Here is a 19,809-nt window from a genome sequence, read left to right on the forward strand (position 1 = left end):
GTTCACATCAAAGGTCCAGCTTGATATTAAAACTAGATGTGCCAAAGGTGTCCGCAGATTACCTAAATTCAGAAAGAATTATCCGTATTTCAAAGTTTTGTTTGGACAACACAGGCAGGGTTTACTTCTGTTGGATTTGAGGATGACTTCATCGCATTATTGCAGCTGTCGATCTTCATCTGAAAGGTGAAGCTTCACAGTTTTTCCTGAATAATTCACATACGAACAGTACCAAACTATGGTCAAAAGCCAGGAGATCCCATTCCAGTCTGTATTAAGAGATCATTTTTCAAGTAGTACCTTCTGTTTCAAATTAATTAAATGTGAATTAATTTGGTCAATTATATTTGATTAATTATGTGGCATGTGATTGATGAAGTAATCATTTTAACAGTGTATGTTACAAAATAATGAAATAATTGGTAATTGTGGTCTATTAGAAGCTTGTAGGAATTAGAAATTGTAGGAATAAAAACAATCTATAAGTTTGACATGATCAGCTCACAAAAGAGGGTAAGACTACAGTACAATTTTTCTCTTAAGGAATATAAATAAAATCACATACTTCATTACTTTTTAATCATATAGGAAAAATCTATACTCAATACTTACACAACTTTATGCTTACAGAGAAAACACATTATTGAAAATATCTGTCAATTAATTTTAGCTTACAGTAGAATATGTAAAGAAATCTTTAAAAAGAAGTTGCAAGGGATTAGGAGGCAGGCAGGCATAATTTCAGTAGGGGACTTTTTATAAAGTTAGTCACCCTTCAGGATGAATTATTGAATGAACTTGGAAATAGGAATACCAGTGTAACAAAGCAAACAGGTTAGGTTACAATAACTGTTTCTGTTCTTGAAATAAATTAAGTCTAGATCATGAAAACTTGGGGGAAAAACATTATGCACTGTCTCATCTAGCCTACATACTGGTGTAGAAGGAAAAAAAAAGGTGAGATTTCTTTTAACTGAATTTTTTTAAGGGACTGGAAGAAAATGAAAGGAAGATTCTGTAGAAACAGTGTTTGCTTTTCATACAGTCAAGTGGGAAGAGTAAAAGTAAGGGCACATCAGCATGTACTGCCTGAGGCAATGGCCTGTTTCAGGTTTTCCTCTGTCCTTAGCAATCACTTTTTGGCACCTATGAAATTCCATTCTCCTTCCTAATTTTCAGCAAAACCAGGACAATCATTAAACCTTTATTCTGGCATAGGGCACAAGCAGCTTTCTATTCTTTAAATAATAGAACATATGAAATCCTGCTTTGGAGAATAGTTAGAAATAGTTGCTACTGCATATTTTTAAAATTCTGAAAATGATCCTCAAGTTTGAATTTTTTTCTGAACCTTGCTAGCCTTATATTCTGCAATGTTTTTCTGAGCTATATTCCGATATATTGCTATATTCCTATGTCAATATGAGGATTATCAGAAAGCAGTAATACAAATGAAGTGCCTAAAAAGATTTTTAAAGAATTTTAAATGCTGAAAAATTTATGTGAAGAGGGAAAAAATGAACTGGGGTTTAGCCTTGGGAAGCAATGAAACTTCAAAGAAACTAGTGGGTATAGCCAAAGGTATTTCAGAGGTTTAAAACTTCATAAAATATGCAAACCCAAGGTACCTGCTTTAGGTGATTAGATTACTAAAATTAAACACTATTTTCTATCTGAACAACCATCCTTAAAGTACAAATATATATGTCCCATATTGCAGTGTGCATTCAGCTATCCATGAGATAACTGAGGGTAAGGGAGTTAGGGAGGGAAGTCAAAACAGACAAAGTACCAGCTGAAATAATGGCACTAATTTTATTTTTATTGATACAAAATAATGTTCATTTTTTCAGAGGCCCAGGGATATCTTCCTAAAAGACAAATGTCAGCCTTAGCTTACTCAGTGACCACGTCATTGCCGTGAGAGATTCCTTGCAGGCAGTGTGCTACATTTCAGTTTTCTGCCTCACAATGGCACAGTTAAAGGTATTTCTGACAGAGTTCACTAAAATGCCAGTTAACCAACAGAAATGCAGGACTTTTTATGGTACTATAAATGTGAATGGTACATTTTCACCTTAATCCCTTCACTTGGGTAACCAAAATGATATTTAATTACCTATTGAGAAGAGGGGTCCTAATTAGAGCTGTGCAGAGCTATTCACACATTGAACCTGAGTGAACAAGTCTCTCACTGTTTTCAAGTTTATTGCCATTAGCCCAGTGGGTTTGCTCTTCACCACAAGACTTTGTTCAACCATTATGCTCCAGAGAAAGAAAAACCCTGAGAACACTAACACTGATATTACTGCACTCTACCAGGAGCCCATTGAGCCTTTCTATCCTTTTGAATAAGCTATTAAAAGACAAGTGAAAAAAAACTGTAGTAGATCCAACCAGTGGGGAAATACCGAGGCAATTTTACAAAAAAAAGGGTATTACTGAAAGAATGGAGAAGATTTAGAGAAAAAAATTGTTGAAGCAATTTAAGATAATAGGATGCTAATTAAAGAGGAATTACAGTGGAGATTTTATAATACTTCTAACACTGGCAGTAATGTTGACTGCATCTGGGTTGGAAACAAGCACAAGGAGCTAAGGCATTACTGGCAATTAGGAACCAGACAGTGCCACTCTCAGGGAACAGGGTTTCTCTGGAAGCAGATTACACTCAGGGCAAGTAACAAAGGCAAATTGTACCCCAGGTGCTGCTCAGAGGGATTGCTCTGCCACTGTCATGCACCAGGCAGTTAGGAACAAAATATACAGTCAGCATTCTCTGCCCTAGGAGTCTCAGGTGTGCAACTGAAGAGTGGGGCCTCAGTCTGAATGCTTGCTTCCAGGGTCTGATTCTTGAATATACTCACCTTAAACTGCACAGTTCACTTTTAGACAGTTGTGACAACTTCTGAAATGCCCTAGAAAGGCTGGTTCCTGTATGGGTCAAATTATATCATCAAAATCAGCATGAATAGCAGTATCATAATATATTAAAAAGATTAATTTTGATGTAAAATAGTCAAATTTGCACGACATCATGCATTATAAACATGGAAGTAATGGCAAATGTTAAAATATCTGTTGAATATGTTTAAACTACTCATATGAACCCCTTTACTGACCTTTGGGAAAGGTCCAAAGCTTCAAAGAAAGCAAGGATAATTTATCTCTCGTTTGGTGTGGTTAATATAAAAACATTTACAAAGTAAATTGATGTCTTATTTTCATTAAAATAAATAGAAGGTTTTGTAGTGAGAATGTTAGAGAACTTTTTGCCTGAAGAAAAGTATTGTGATTAGGTTACACACCTGCCAAAAAATTGAGCTTATGAAATTAAGATTGAAAGTACTGAGTTTGCTGACATAACTTTAACAGTCAGAATAACACATGATCACAGTAAGGTAAACATTGTCAAATATAATACCTAATCAAATATTGCACTATACATTAGAAAAAAGATAAAATCTTATTCATTGCAATTTAAAATATACTGATGTAGCACACTCAGTTAAAAAAAAACCAAACCCAAACCAAAACATAAGAAACTGAGAAATTTGTACAGCTGCAGAATTATGCATTTTAAAATTATGCTCTTCTTGGCCCACATTTGCCTTTTCCAGTACATGGTTCTAGAAGACCAGTGTCCAAACACTGTGATAAACAGAAATTGCATACAGAAAGGAGAGAAAGGCATATTACAAATGCTGGAATTTTTCTTTCCCAGAGGTATATTCTCTCCTGAGTTTCTGTTTATTCCAGTGCTTCCAGGGTTGGAGTCAGCTGCCTCTCTCTGCAACAGAAAAGACATAATGACTTCTGCTTCCCAAAAAGGACTCAAAGTAAATGAACGTACAAAATACCCAGCAATCTGTACAATCCACATGTGATTTCCTGAAGGACTAAGAGGCAAGCAAGTCAAGGTTACATTTTAATTTTGTTCTGACTCATTCTATTCTTAGTTTTCTATTATTACCTCTTCTTGAAAGAAAATGTGCCCACATGTGGAACAGTCTAAAATAGGAACATCAATCCTAGAACACCACTTGCCTGTACTGCCACCTAAGATCATTTGCAAGGAAAAATCATTACCAAGAGGTCTTTTGGAAGGTCCTGACCTTGGCTACCTTAAAGTGCAGACAGCACATTGTTTCAGGAACGTGCTCCTGCTTGTACCCATAATCAAAGGGTATTTCAGAAAGACAAGCAAGGTATCCCTATCCCTCTGGAGTACTTCACCATGCCACTTATTTAGATGCACCTGCTACTGTTACACTGAATTCTATGCAGTATAAAAGAGACTCCAATAATCTGACAGCAGAGTGGTGGAACAGAAGACATCAGTGTGATAAAGATCATGGAGACAGATGACTTGAAGATGAATATTTCCAACAACTAATGAAAGTACATAGGTGTCATGACATCTGGCATTACACAAAGGAGGGAGCAAAAAAAGGTTTATAGGGGCTGTGAAAGGAAGAGGAAGATCTTCGAGTGCACACAGGGGAGGAGATTTCAAAATACCCTAGATGTGTAATCAAATCTCAGAAGGGAAGAGAGAGGAAAAAAAATCAAACACAAAAGCCCATTTTCTGCCTAAATTTAGGCAGACGTGAATCACAGTTATGAGAGGGTCAATTAAGAGATCAGCCCTCAGGGTGTTACTACACAGCTGTCCCAATATGGGAGTAGGTAGTGAGAACTATTTGCTAAAACACAGCCAAAACACAATGAAAATGTCATCCTGGAAAGCTGTTGAGCTAAACCACAGAGGTTCATTACTGATATAGAGATGCAATCTCCTTAGGAATGACAGGTGTAAGAAAAAGAGAGAAATGTGCACCATGTATTAAAGGTGTATTTTTCACAAGTTCATGGAAAGGAGAGAATTTTGCTAGATTGTTTTTGTTTTACAGAAGGATCATAACTGCAAAGAATTCACATATTCCACATAAGATAGAAGACAAAATGGTTAACTTTTTTTTTTTTTTTTAATTAAAGCCTTGTAACAAAAGGAGATTGAAATTGTAATAACACCTAAGGGCAAAGTGGGATGACACAGCTAGTGCATAGAACATTTTGCAGGCAATTTTTGTTTTAGAGATTAAAGGTTGTTCCTTTTTAAGATTGTCTTTCAACTAACTATAATGATAGAACATGTAAACCAAAGGTACAATCAGAAAATAAAATTGTGAAAGATTACAGAAAAGATGAAAGAAGTAATGAAGTGTGAAGGTAAAAATGCAGGAAAGTGATGGCTGAGGGGGAATGCAAACTCCACCTTTTCCTGGAGTACAGGAGACAGCCTATTGGGAAGAGAAAAAAGTTAAAGGGCACAGGAGTGCAGCACTGCTGGAAGTTACTGAAAGAGAAGGTATTTAATGTGGAGTGGTAGGTTATTTGCAAATGAAGCAAGGAATGGCAGAATAGTAAGAAACTATTGTAGAGACATCAGAATTTCTCCAGTGACCTGAAAATTCAAAAAGAATCAAACAAAAAGTGGAAAGAAGATTATAGGTTTTAACGTGAATATAAAGGAACAGCTCAAGACCCTTAGGGATAAGATCAAAAAGCACAGGGACATAAAAGGAAACAAGATAAGGTTCACAAAATGCAGAAAGAAAAAATCAAAACACAGGCTAGCTGCTTAACAGTGGAGAAGATTAAGAAAGGCTCAAAAAAGATTGAAGTATTCAATAGTATCTGTTCTCAAGTCTTTCTGATAACAAAGAAACAAAATTGCATCTGTAGAAGCTCTCTGGAGTAAAATCTTTAATAAATTCTTTTTTAACCAGGAAATAACAGTGTAGAAGAGAAATATATTTACGAATGTGAAAATAAAGTAACTGATTTTTCACTAAGAAAATAACTCTACAAAACATAAGCTTTATTAGTTTCTGATCTCTAACTAAACAGAACTATCCCCTCAAATTTGCCTGTAATGTCCAAAATAAAAGCAAACCTTGCATTAAAAAGAAAAAAATTAGACACTATAATATAGTTATAGTTGTTTCCATTCACATAACTATTCACCTAAATGCACAATTGATTGTTCTCCATTTCCTCAACAGAATTTTTGAATTCTAGAATATCTAGAAGTTTAGATAGTAGCAGATTCTGGGTTTTCCTAAGAGCTGATCATATTTATTTCATTCTCTTAGGCCAGTTACCAGCATTGAGGAGTACATCTGGTGCAGGCAGCTCTGTTTGCAAGCTGCAGTTTGAGCTTGGGGTGGGAGCCTGAGACACAAGGCTATGAACTGCCAACATTTGGTTAACAAAAGGCACAAATAGAAGCAGTGGCATCCAGGTGGATGGATTACAGATGATCATTTGGTTAAAACACAGAGCCAGAGAATAGATCTATTTTCTCAATATATAAAAAATATTTTTAATTTGGATTCTAGGAAAGAAAAATCTCCAGGACAGAAAGAACTTTCTGTTGACATTGTTCAAAAGTTTTGATATTTTATTGTAATTTTCTGTTTTGGTAAAACATGTTATCAACAATAGATGGTGATGGTCTACATCTGCTTGATCCTATCTCAGTGTATGAAGGTGGGCTACATTTTATTTTGGCCACATCTACTCCTCTGTTTCTGTCACTCTGAATACCATAAATATTCTTTGTGCAGTGAGGAAAGGCCACATTTTCTCTTGCAGCATTAGTCATCTTTTTATTTTGCACTGCTTTATCTTCACTTTTTAAGGCTTAATGGAAACAATAAGACTGTGGTGGAGGAATCACGTAAACCTCCCTCATCTTACATGCCTATTATGGAACTACAATGGTTACACTTAAAACATACTCTGTTTTCTTTATGTGGCCATATAAAGAAAGGTATATTGATCCATAATCAGAACAGAGAATAACAAGAGGGGTTTGTACATCTTTGTACTGAAAAGTGTAAAAATATTTCTTAAAATTGCTCTGTAATTTCTTATCTGATTGAAGAATCTTATGCACAAAGAGAGCACTCAGATTTGCTCTGAAACTACTTCGAAGAGCATATTCGCTAGGGAAAATGGTAGGAAGATTTCATCTCTGTAGGCACGACATCTTAAGATTAGTGAAAGAGGTTCTGATTTGATAAGGATACTTGAGTAGAAATACTATGAATTTTCATTTTTTTCACCATCAGTTACATACTTAGTGGTTCAGAAAGAGAGGTTGGTTTGAATCATGTTTAGATAAATCCACAACAGTGCAGGTGCTGTAGAGGCAAAGGAAGAAGACCTGATTCCTTGTTCCATAGCTGGGCACCAAAAGCTTGCATTTTTGACCTTCATGATAAGTTGCATTCACCTAACACCAACAGTATTCTGCCACTGTCCCCTGTTTCATACCTGCTAATATTTTGATCTGATACTTTTTATTTGCATATTTCAAGTCCTTCACAGAAGGACTGTTTTTACCTTTGGGCCCGAGGCAGCAATTCTGTCTGACTGAGAGGCCTAAGGTTACACTAGAAAAGTATATATATCTTACAGTACATGTTGAAGTCAAAATCCACCCTTCATTGTTTTCCTATTAAAAAAAAAACCCTCAACAAATGAAAAAAAAGACCAGCCAAAGAAAACCAAAAATAACCACACCAAACCTTCTCCCAAATAATAACCCACCCCAGAAAAAACAAACAAAAAAAACCAAAACAAAAAGAAACACCAAAAAACCCTAACCAACCAAAAAACAAAACCCCACAAAAAAGCCCACAAAAAACTCCCAAGAAACAGAAGGAAGGCATGTTTAAATATCTCTACTTTCTTGGGTTTTAATGTGAGACTGGGACTGAGCCTGTTTCCAGTACAGCTTTCAAGGTGACCTCAAGAATAACTATCTTAACATCTATTGGCCACTTTTATTCAGATAATTTACCCAGGCTGACACTTCTCTATGCAATCAGAACATTATTTTACAAGGACACTTTTAAACCCACCAGAAATCCCCCAAGATTTATAGCATATTATCAGACATTGATTTATTCTTCTCATCATTTTCTCTGCAACTGGATAAAAATGAGAATAATAATTTAAGGTGATGTTTTATATAGGATTAAAATTTACTACCTTCAAAAATATTATCATTGAGCATGCAAAAACTGGGGCAAGTTTATGCATAGAAAATAGACAATAGTTTAAGCAAGGAAAATTTTGAGTCTGGAATACATGCAGTGCAAAATAATTCACTGCATGACAGTCGGTAGAACTCCATCTTTACAACAAAGAAATCTTCTGAAACTCCATATTTGCACTTTTGCATGTTAGGCAGCAACAAGACAGTCTCTGCTGGGTGAGGACTACCAGCTAATTAATAATTGCTCAATACTTTCTTTTATTTTCCCCCAGTCCAGCAATGTGAAACCAGCTCAAATACAGTGGATATGGTCCTGTTCCCTGATTAATTCTAATCTACCTCTAAATAGCTCAGGCTGCATCTGGCACGAGTTGAATGCTGATCTTTTGTCTCTCAAAGGGAGACACTACACTTCTCTTTAGAAAAACACAAGATAAACCAAACAATTATCTGTTGCTGTTCCTCTTCTAGCCAGGTCCACTTTCTCCAGCTTTTTGCTACTGCAGGGCTCTTTTTAGAGGTGAGGTCAGTTCTGTTTGATAAACCTAGTACCAGTCATAGGGCCATAAATCTGTACTGCAGGAGACAGCAAAGTCATTAGTTTAACACAGAGACAGCTGGAAAAAGGTACCTGTCATCCACTAACTGAAAACCTGTCATACTTGAGAACAAATCATTGTCTAGGTGTTACATGTTTCAGAGCTTCTAGTGTGAGAATTGTTCTCCTGGAGATACCATCCCAAAGGACTTACCTCTGAAGTGTCTGCATGCACACCTCTGTTGGTGCTCTCCCACCCAAAGGAGAGTAAGAGTCAGTTCAAAATGCCTAAAGCAAACTTTCTCAAGTAATTCATTTTTTTAATTTATTTTTTGTTTTAAATATCTATGAGCTCTTCTTTTGGAAGACAGGTTGTTCTTCCAGCTCAAATAAGCATAGGAGGAACTGGCAATCTTTTGAAATTCTTATTACTTTTAGCCAGAAGAATTTTACAGTCTTAAATTAGAATTACACCACTTTTAAGTGACCTTGTAGATATAAATAAGTTAATGCATTCCACATCTTAAATTAACACTTTGATTTTTCCAGTTACAAAAAAAATACTATTCAAGCTGAATATTAAAATACTATTTCAAGCTGAAAATTTTATCCTTTTTTATTTCACATTATTTTTTCTAGTCCATTGTATAAGTTCAATGGAAATTAAAGGAAAATAATAAATTACATGGAATGTCTCACTTTCAAAGTCCTATAATTACTTGAAAAACAGGATTTTTATACATTCTCTGGGAAAGGATTGAATTCATTAAGACCTTTTGTCACAAGTTGCATTCTCTGGACCTTTAGTTTTTAAGTAGTGAAGGACTGTGGTGGGTTGACCTTGGCTGGGTGCCACATGCCTACCAAAGCTGATCTGTCACTCCTCTCCTCAGCTGGACAAGGGAGAGAAAATAGAATGAAAGCTTCTGGGACAGGGATAAGGGCAGGAAGGGATCACTCACCAGTCACCATCATGTGCAAAACAGACTGAGTCTGGAGAAATTAATTGAATGTATTGCAAATCAAATCAGAGTTACATAATAAGAAATAAAAGACAATCTTAAAACATCTTTCCTCCACTCCTTCCTTCTTAAGCTAAACGTCAGTGCAGAATTCTGTACCACCCTCCAAGTGGTGCAGGAACATGGGGAATGAAAGCAACGTTCATCACATCTGCCATTCCTTCCCCCTCAGGGGAAGGACCCCTCACACTCTTGCCCTGCTCCAACATGGGGGAAACTCACACAGGACACAGTCTCCACCAGCTTCTCCAGTGTGGGTCCTTTCCACAGGCTGCAGTTCTTCAGGCAGAGGCTGCTCCAGGGCTGGTCCCCTGCTGGATCACGAGTCCCACAGCAAACCTGCTCCAGTGTGGAACCCTCTCTCCATGGCTCCATGGGTCCTGCCAGAAGCCTGCTCCAGAGTGGGCTTCCCAAAGGGGCATGGCCTCTTTTGGGCATCCACCTGCTCCAGCATGGGGCTCTTCAGGGCTACAGGTGCTTCCCAATGGACCTCCACAGGTGGCAGGGGCACAGCTGCCCCACCATGCTGTTAACCTGGGGCTGCAGAGGAATTTCTGCTCTCATGCCTGTAACACCTCTTCCCTTCCTTTTGCACTGACCTTGGTGTCTGCAGAGCTATTGCCCTCACATATTCTCACTCCTCTCTCCTCTGGCTGCAATTACAGCATGCATTAACCTCTTTGCTTCTTCAACATGCTCTCATGGATGCTATCATGGTACTACCAGGGCTGAAGGGCCCAGTCTTGGTGAGCAGTGTGACCATCCTGGAGCCACCAGGGAATGGCCCTGTTGGACATGGGCAAAGCTTCTTTCAGCTTCTTAGAGGGGCCACTCCTGTATCCCCCCACTTCCAAAACCTTGCCACACAAACCCAATACAAAGATCCAGCTTGTGAAGTAAATTCTATGTTAGTAGTTATTACAGCCTATGACTCTGCATCTCACAGCCATTAATACACTACTCCTGGTATAAGAATGAGCAACATAAATGGTATAGTCTTCACATCTCTCTGATCAACTGGAATATCCAGTTTTCCTTGTTGGAAAATGCAAGGTTCTTTAGAAACACACTTTCTTCCAGGAAGTGATGCAATTACATTTAACATCAAAGTAGCTCTTAATCCTATCATTTAGGATGAACAGTAATAAAAGACTCATTCTGTCTTGGATGTTCAAATCTAGAAAGACAAAAAAAGTGAAGATCAGAATTTGAACAAAAAACAAATTTGTGTGGGTACCCCCAACACTACAAAGGGGACCTACCAGAACCTATGTATAGGCTTACCTTGTATTGTCCACAGAAACACTTTTCAGAAAAGTGGAACATTCCCATTATTTGATAGGGAAACAATGCAAGAAAAATATCCTCATAATATATGCTTTTATGTGTAATTTTATGCAAGGTTACCTAACCTTCAGTTGTCATTTGCCCTGAATTTGCCTTGTGAATTTGAATTATCACTCATTTCCCTCCTTCCATGCCTTCCAGAATTACTTAGGTTTACCTCTTTTTTTGATTTGCTTATTGGACCAGATCCTCCCTTTTGCAAATTAATTATCCAGGTAAATGTATGCTACTTTCACAGAAACTATTATGTTGTGCAAGTTCTAAAATGAATAAATGAAAATATGAGTTTTGTTGTATCAGAAAAAAAATATATTCAAAAGCTTTAATAAAATCTAAAACATTACAAAACTAGTGACCCTGTTATACAATCTTATTTAGAAAAATAGCCTTGTACCATCTTGAGTCAACAAACTCATAAATGAGATACAGTATTTTACTATACTTGTACATGTCTGTTAGTATCAGTCTCTTGAGATGATGTTGTCAACAGTGACAGTAGCATTCATAAATAATTAAACTTTCTTTTTTTTCAAATCTAAAAGGAAACATAAAATGGAATTTTTCATTTAAATGAAGGATTTATGGCACCTATCCAAAAAATAATCAAAATTTATTTGTTAATTAGTTTGTGTGAGAAATTTCATTAGAAGCATTTGGTTGAAACCTGTTTTAAAGTGAAATTGAATATCAGATTTTAGCAACTTCTTGGCTGTGCAAAAGTCTCACAAGTTTTGGTATAAAGTTTTGGGAGCCTTGCATTAGAACAATTAATCACTGAAATGGAAGGAAACTAGTGTATCCATTGGCACATAGATAAATCACACATGATTTCTTTCTAATGTCTAGTCACTGAGAATAATAGAAAACACAGCTGGCAGGAACATTAGGAAATTATCTACTCCATTTCTTTCCCCAAGCCAAAATCAAGTGCACCTCGTTCATACCTGACAGATACTGTCTAACATCCAGTCATGGTGCTTCCACACTTTCCCAAAGCAATATGGTCCTTAAAGATAGAAAGTTTTCTGAGGTATGTCAGCCTTAATCTACCTTGCTTTAATTTATTTTTTTCCACACACATCTCAGATATGGAAAGCAGTTTATCCCTTTCCTCACTGCAGCAATCTTTTCTATACTTCAAGACCACTATCACTTTTACCACGAGGCAAGCCTTTCAGCACATCTAGCTTTTCAGTGCTCAAAAATTGCACTAGAAGTAAGCACAAGCCTACCCTGAGCTCCCAGAAACTGAGCTCTGAATGAAGATTGTGCTCGCAAGAACTTAGTTTTGGAAGTCTGTTAGGGTAGAAGAAAAAAGGAAACTTGAAATATAGTCAGGAGCAGTTTTTATGCAGAGCAAGTTGCATTATCCCCTTGCCACAATGAATATGGAGTACCCAGTTAAAACACAGCAATGCAATATTTATGTGCAGCTCCAGTGGACTTCTGCAAATTTTATGATGAAGTGAAGGATACAGCATGTGTTTTGGAATGTGTGTCAAACCTGGGCAGATTTCATGGAGTTATGTAACCTCAGTCTCTAGTGGAACATCTATACAGGAATGAAATTATTCATAGGTAATTGACTTCTCTGTTGCTGCTCATGGATGTGCATCTCCTTGTTTAACTTAGGAAAGTAGGAGTTACGGCCTAGTTTTCCAGTGTCCAATATTTTTCACATGGGAGGAACTTCTACTAACCAAATTCCGTTGACATGCAAAAGTCAGAAAATATTTATTTGAAATTCATTGGCTTCTTTCTTATTTTTTATTTTAAAATATGTGCCAAAATAAATTTAAAAGAAAACAACAGATAGTCTCTTTAAGGAAGGACATGATGCTGCATCCAATTTATAAGATAGAAGCAAGAAGTAGAAAACTAGACTGGAACTGGACTTTTTTTTTCTTCTTTTATTGACATTGCCATTATTTTTCAGAAAGATATGTTCATATTGCTTAGGAACAGTTCTATTTGAACACTCAGATGACTCTTCTGTGAGCTATTCCTCTACTGACTGAAGATTAAACCAATTTCTGTTACTAAGAAGATAAGTTCATAACAACCTGTTCCAAAACATTTTTCCATATGAAGTAGAACAATTATTTACTATTAACCAGGTAAAATCTGCTATTCTGCACACCTCAAGTTCCACATTATTAGGCAGGAAAAACAGGCTGTCACTCAGGCTGGAAATAGCTTATATTTAATACATATTGTTCTAGGTGATCTATTTTTTTATAAATCTTTGCATGTGTTTTGGAATGTATGTTTCTCAGGTGATGGTTATAAATGAGTAGAGGATGACTTAACTGGATGCTATCCAGTTTGCGGGTCAGCATTCAAACTGGCTAACAGCATGATTTTTCATAGAAAACCCTTCTCAGTGCAACTTGAGTTTTGTTTTTCTGTCTGAAAGGTATTCACAAAGAAAAATGCTGCATCATGGATGCTCCTAATTCAGAGATTATTTTAGAACAGGTTCATAACCATACAAATTTGTGCAAGGCTGAACTTCTCAAGAGACTGAGCCCTGGGGTGGCTTGGCCAACCAGCTTGATCACTGTAGTGGTGTAATAGTTAATCTGTAGTTGACTAATTTTTGCCCTGATTCAGCAGAAAGCTCAACTGATACTTATTGTCCATAAAAAATGCTTCTTCATGCCTCCATTCCCACTTCTGTCTCCCCTGTTTCAGGATTGAAGAGATTTCCAGAACTTTTGCTATAGCCCTTTGCGTATTCAGAATCCAATATCACTTGAGCTTTCCCCTGAATGATGTCCTCTAAATAATAAAAACAAAGATGGCTGACAGAGTTTAAAAGTTTCCCCTAACTTCCAAATCCAATAAAATCTTTGCTTCAGAAAATATTAATCAATTGCTTGAGACCAATGGATTAGTATTCATTATCATCATGTATAATATACTAAATTCCTAGGATGATACACCTAAAAATTTTGCTCAACATAACCTAAAATCAAGGGCGCAACACCAAAAACATTCAGATATCAATAATTCCCCCTACAAGACTCAAAAAAACTATAAATGCATCTAGAAAACAAAACAAGGATAGTTTGATCGTCTCACTTTCACTAAACATCATGTTCTGCTGTCCACAATCCTTTCAGATGCATTTAGCTGTTTACAGGGTAAAATTAAAGTGTTAGACGCAGATGGAGAAAAAAATCACATTCTGTATTCATAGGCAATATCATCAAAACAATCTAGTAGAACAAATCCCACTCATAATACCATGGTGTAATTTATAGATACCCTATATTGCAACTTGATTGTTTGCTTTAAGTACTCATCACAGGTTCTGGCAATTATAGAGACTATTAACCTCTGTCTTCCTTAAATTGCTCAGGTACCTTGATCTGCATATTTCTATCCTCTGGAAAAATAGACCATATTTTAATCTGTCCTTCATTATTAAACAGTCTTCAAGAATCAACATATAACTGTTGCTAAAAGAAACCATTTCTAGTACTAATAATGGGTCTGTAACTCAGATTAATTAATATGGCATTATACATTTTCTTACAGGACCACTTATAAAAATCTTTTTCTTATAGATTTTCTGTAATAATAATTTATACCAGACCTTAAAATTTATGATTTGAGTTTGATTGTATCTCTCTATCCAATATATTATCTTTATTTAATCACAAAGCATCATAAATATTGTTCAATATAAGCAAATTAATTGTTAAGTAACGACACTTTCTCCAAGCCACACTATTCATCCTTAAAGCAACAGACAGAGCTTTACAGATCTTGCAGATTTTGCTTATTTTAGGGAAGGACCAGAACATTCATGGCAGTACTTATCTTTTAACTAATTCATCATTAACTTGTGCATTTTTTATGAATAAGATCCTTAAAAGAAGTAAAAGCTTAGAGTTCTGACTTCAAAATCTATAATTTAACATTCATGGAAATGTGGAGGTTTTTTCAAACTTGGCTTATTTTCAATAGCAACATCTACAGTGAAAGCAACGTTTGAAAACTTTTCCTGTCAAATGCTTAAATTTATCTGAGAAGAAACACCTTTAACAGACTATATGAGGGAGAAAGGACAATTTTTTTCATCTTCTCACATCTGGGGAAAAGAAAGAAAAGACAAAAATAGAGTGAGGATAAAAATTTGAGCTGAGTTCAAGAAAGAGAAATTGTGAAAATTATGAACACTGGAAAAGGTTCTCAGATGTATGCAAGAAACTAAATTATATGTTTACAAATGAGAAAACACACTTGTAAATAAACTCTCAAGTAGATGGAAGTAGTTAAGATAGAGGATTTCATGACTGCCTCAAAATTATGGTTCACAGTTGATTTTTCTATCAAATGTAACTACAATATATTAAAAGATGTTAAGAATCCAATAAGCAAATAAATAGCTGGATTAAAGGGTGGAGCATATACAGCAGGAAAAAAAAATTAAATATCAAAGTAGGTGGTTTAACACATTACCAGGATGCATTTAATATATTATTTAATGACACTTTCCATGAAAAAAAAAAATCCTGTTAAACAGACAAATGAGATTAAGCAGACTGTATATAAAGGTGCACTTTTGCCAGTGTACGAGGGCAAGTGAAACTGACCATATAGTTTACAGTTCAATGTATCTGACACTGTGCCAGGAAATCAAGTCTTTCAAGAGAAAATGGAAAACATAATCCTGTCTCTATCCTGCTATCCTGGAGTACTTTAGAAGCTCTGTAAATGGCAGAAAATTTTCCTAGTGGTATATGAGAAATCAGTATGCTTTCCATCTACTTTGATAAATATGTTTATCAGTGATGTTTTTCTTCTCCAGTATGATTGGGTAACTTTTGGTACTTTTTGCCTCATTACTGGAATGTTTTCCAATATTTCATGAATGCTGAACCAAAAATTCTCCATGTGGAATAGGGGAATCATTCCACACTTGTGTTTGTTAGGACTGGAGATGCCATTTTAAGTACGTGCTGTAACATTTACAGCACAATCAAGATTTATTAAAACTACTCCACAGAGCACCATTGTAAAGAATTTATGAACTATAAAACTCCAATAAAGGTCACTTGAGATGCAAAAGTTTAATTTGGAGTATCATGTTATGGTGTAGTACTGCTAAACTTAATGCTTGTTTAAACAAACAGCTTGAGGATATTTGTCTCAGAATGTAGGGTTTATTAACTTCAGTAAAACAAGTTAATATTATCTTTTTTTTCTGCCTAACTTTTTAAAGGCTTGCTCACCTTTTTATGTCCACTGATCTATTGCTTTACTTTGGTGAACATATGCATAAAGCACAAGAACATTTTTTTTAAAAAAAGTATTGTTTAATAAAACTGTGCATACTTTTATTGTTATCATTATTTTGAGGTTTAATAGTCCATTTCATAAAATTTGTTTTCTTTAATGGCCAGGTGCAAAGGTTTAGCCAACATTAACCGTCATCTGTGAAATGAAAAAAAAGAGGGGAAAATTTTATTAATACTTAGTAAGAGCCTAAAAATTGAAGTTAAAAGAGAAACCATAATTTATGGATAATAATGTAGGGTTGCATGTGAATTCCACTGGGTGAAGACCAAATTCATTTGCTGGAAATTAATACTGGTTTTAAGTTTTGAATGTAAAATTTCTCTTTCTTACACCAATTTCTATATATTTTTTTTATTTTCCCAAATCTCAAACACTTGGAGAAACTCCTTGCCCATCTAGTTAAAAGCAGGCAGAGAATGCCTTTAAACTTACAGGAGGCTGCAAGTGCCAAAAATTCACAAATTTGTTAATGTGAAACATTTATGATTTGTCAACAAAAATTGTTTCCTGTTAAAATTGGCAGGGGTGATTAATTAATTGCTTTCTCTTAGTGTGCTATTGAGGATTTAGAAAGTTTATAGAGGGAAGTTGAAATTGGTAATCCCATCTACCCTAACACAGAGCCAGAGCTGGTCCCAACAGGAGCAGTTATGAGAAGTGATTTCATGTGGGGTTATAAAAATGCATACAATTATTTGCATGTCAATAGCATCAGACATGTTTTAAAGATCTTTCAGGTGGTTTGTCTTTCAGCATGACTGTACAACATAGAAACCAATATATTTAGGATCAAAATCACTAACAACCAAATCACTAAAATGACTAACAACCAGAAATAACATAACATATAAAGCTTACATATTTTAGAAAACTGAAGAAATTTTGTCTCTTTGAGCTCATTTTTTAATGAAATTTGCAGACTCTACCATGACCTTTTTCAACCAGATCTAAAGATGAAGATTTGAATTCTAGTTTTCTTTTATGCAAAAATATTTTTTTTATGTTATGACTCAAACATATGGGAAAAAATAACTCCAGATTTAAGAGTGTTAAGGAGCAGACTCATAAGATAAATAATAATAAAATAATAAAATTTGAGGAGAAAGGATGTGAAAAAAGGGATGCTGGCTGTGGTAGCCGTACACTGCCTGGTAGAATGGACCTAAGCCTTTGGCAAGATTTGTTCATCAGTGTTTAATTACAGGAGATCTAGTAATCAAAAATGCACATGTGAAAGATATGTTACAACATCTATTCAAGAAAAAGGAAGGGGTCATTAATTTTAAAGATAGGAAAGACAACAGCTTGTGTTATCTACTGTTGATTCTCACCCAATCTGAAGCTCTGAAGTTAGACATGCTTCCTCTTACTTTCAGTACAAAAAGTTGCCTGTGGTCTTCGATGTGTTTCTTCAAGTGTTAAATTAACAAACCAGCTCCCAAAGCTGTCAGTGAGGAATGCCCCTGCATGTTCATTTTCAGCATGAGACAATTCACCCTGCAGACTCAGCAATCTGCCTGGGTCAGGTCTTCTGGTTTTGACAGGGACCATATTCAAAATAAGTGTATTTACTACAATAAGAGGAGCTTGTTTGTTTGATTTTTTTTATCTTGACACAGCAAGTACAAATAAATAAGCATGTACTGCCATGAAATATTTAATCAGAGCCATAAGAAAAAGTAATTTCCTGAGGTCTCTGAGAAGATATTTTTAAATATATTCTGCCAACCTTTTGATAAAACTTCCATTTAAATTTCAAGTTACCCAAGGAAGCTATTTAAGTTTTTTAAGGCTATTTTATATTTCAAGGGGAAAAATAAGTTTGTGCTTACTTATGAACTGCATATTAAATTCTGCACACTACGATGATATTTGTTATTACTAGAAGACCATATGCATACGTTTCCCTATGTATCTACAGTTCTACTGAAAAGTGTTACCCATAGCACACATGGATAAAAACATGACTGCATGATACATATATGAATTTTGTGCTGCTTTCATGTTCTACTGAACTGCCTGTATCTGTTGGATTCATCAAAAAAGCAATCTAGAAGTAAATATTAACATTTAAGATATTAGCCTAAGAAAAATGTGCACTTCTGCAAATAAAGAGCAAGGGCTTAAGGTAAATTACTGAGACAACTCATGCATTACACATTTTTAATAGCACTGAGCTAGTAGCATAGCACTGGGTTTTCTCACACAGTTTCACAGAAATGTGAAGAGGTCATGTGGTAAGTAGTTTTCATTGAGACTGTGGATTAGGCCAAGCAGAGGCCTATAAAGTGTTTTGAATTGAAAATGGACAAGGGCAAATACAGCAGATGATTCAGGGGAAATTTTATGGACAGAATCCATAGAGATAATTTTCATCATGTAAGAGACTCTTTGATACAAGGCTACCAGGGTCTTGTGGTAGGTAAGGGAAAGTCTTAGAATTTAGTGCCCATTGATAGGATTAGAATGAGTTTGAAGGCAGAGACAGAAATTCACAAGATGCTAAGACAGTAGGTGAATAAGATGGTAAAGAAGCATGAACTGAAGAAGTAGGACAGCATTAATTCATGAAAATAGGTTGCCAGTAGAAGGCTATAATCAACAAAGAGCATTAGATTGAGAAGGATGAGAATTCAGAGGAGTCTAGAGAGCTTTGAGGAAACAGAGATTTTTAATACCAGTAAGAGTGTTTGTAGGTACTGCAGGAAGCACAAAGGGAAATCAGTGCTGAAGAGGCTAAGGATAGAGAACCAATTACATTGAAAAAAGTAATTGGTGAGGATAGAAAGTAGAGAGGACTCTGAATTCAAGACAGAGATCTTGAATGGTTCATTGAAAGTGTCTGCCTATGACATGATGGTGAAAAGGAAATGGATGCCGGTAAAAGCTAAAAAGGAGCAATGAGCAAAGAGAAGCACTGCTACTCTTTTAAATCTACTGTACTTTTTAATGTTCAGTTATGGTGATGGACAGAAATCAACTAAATTAACAACTATATGAGAAGCTTAAAAGGAATAATTATTCATAATTTTTCAAATTTTAGGCAAAGAAATTATTGTTACTAGTTTAAAACAAGCATAATATAACTTTCACAAAGCAAAAAAGGTACTACTGAATTCTCTGATCTCCATGAGAAATTACAGAAGTCTGAACCATAAGTAGACTCAGAAAATGTTTGGAGACATTCACAGAATAAAGGTTTTCATGGTCTGTTACATATGATAATACAAATTATAAGTCAAGGAGGAAGTTCCACTAGGCTTCTGTTTTGTCATATGTTCTCCAGTATCTGCTTACAGTCACTATGACATTCTTGGACAGTGGGTGATTGACTTATGCATTCCCTCCATCTCTCTTGCTCCTGTGCAAAGAGGGAGAGAGACATACATAGACAAAGCATGAAATATTACTTCTGTCAAGCATTGTGTTCACATCATTTAAAAAAAGATATTTTTTTTTTAATTTTAAGAATGCGATCATTGCCAAAGATTTCCGAAGTGCAGAATCTCAGATGTTGAGCC

The sequence above is a fragment of the Agelaius tricolor genome, unplaced genomic scaffold (assembly GCF_023055355.1).
Source record: "Agelaius tricolor isolate 1412-34295 unplaced genomic scaffold, bAgeTri1.0.p SCAF_8, whole genome shotgun sequence".
NCBI classification, from domain to species: Eukaryota; Metazoa; Chordata; class Aves; order Passeriformes; family Icteridae; genus Agelaius; species Agelaius tricolor.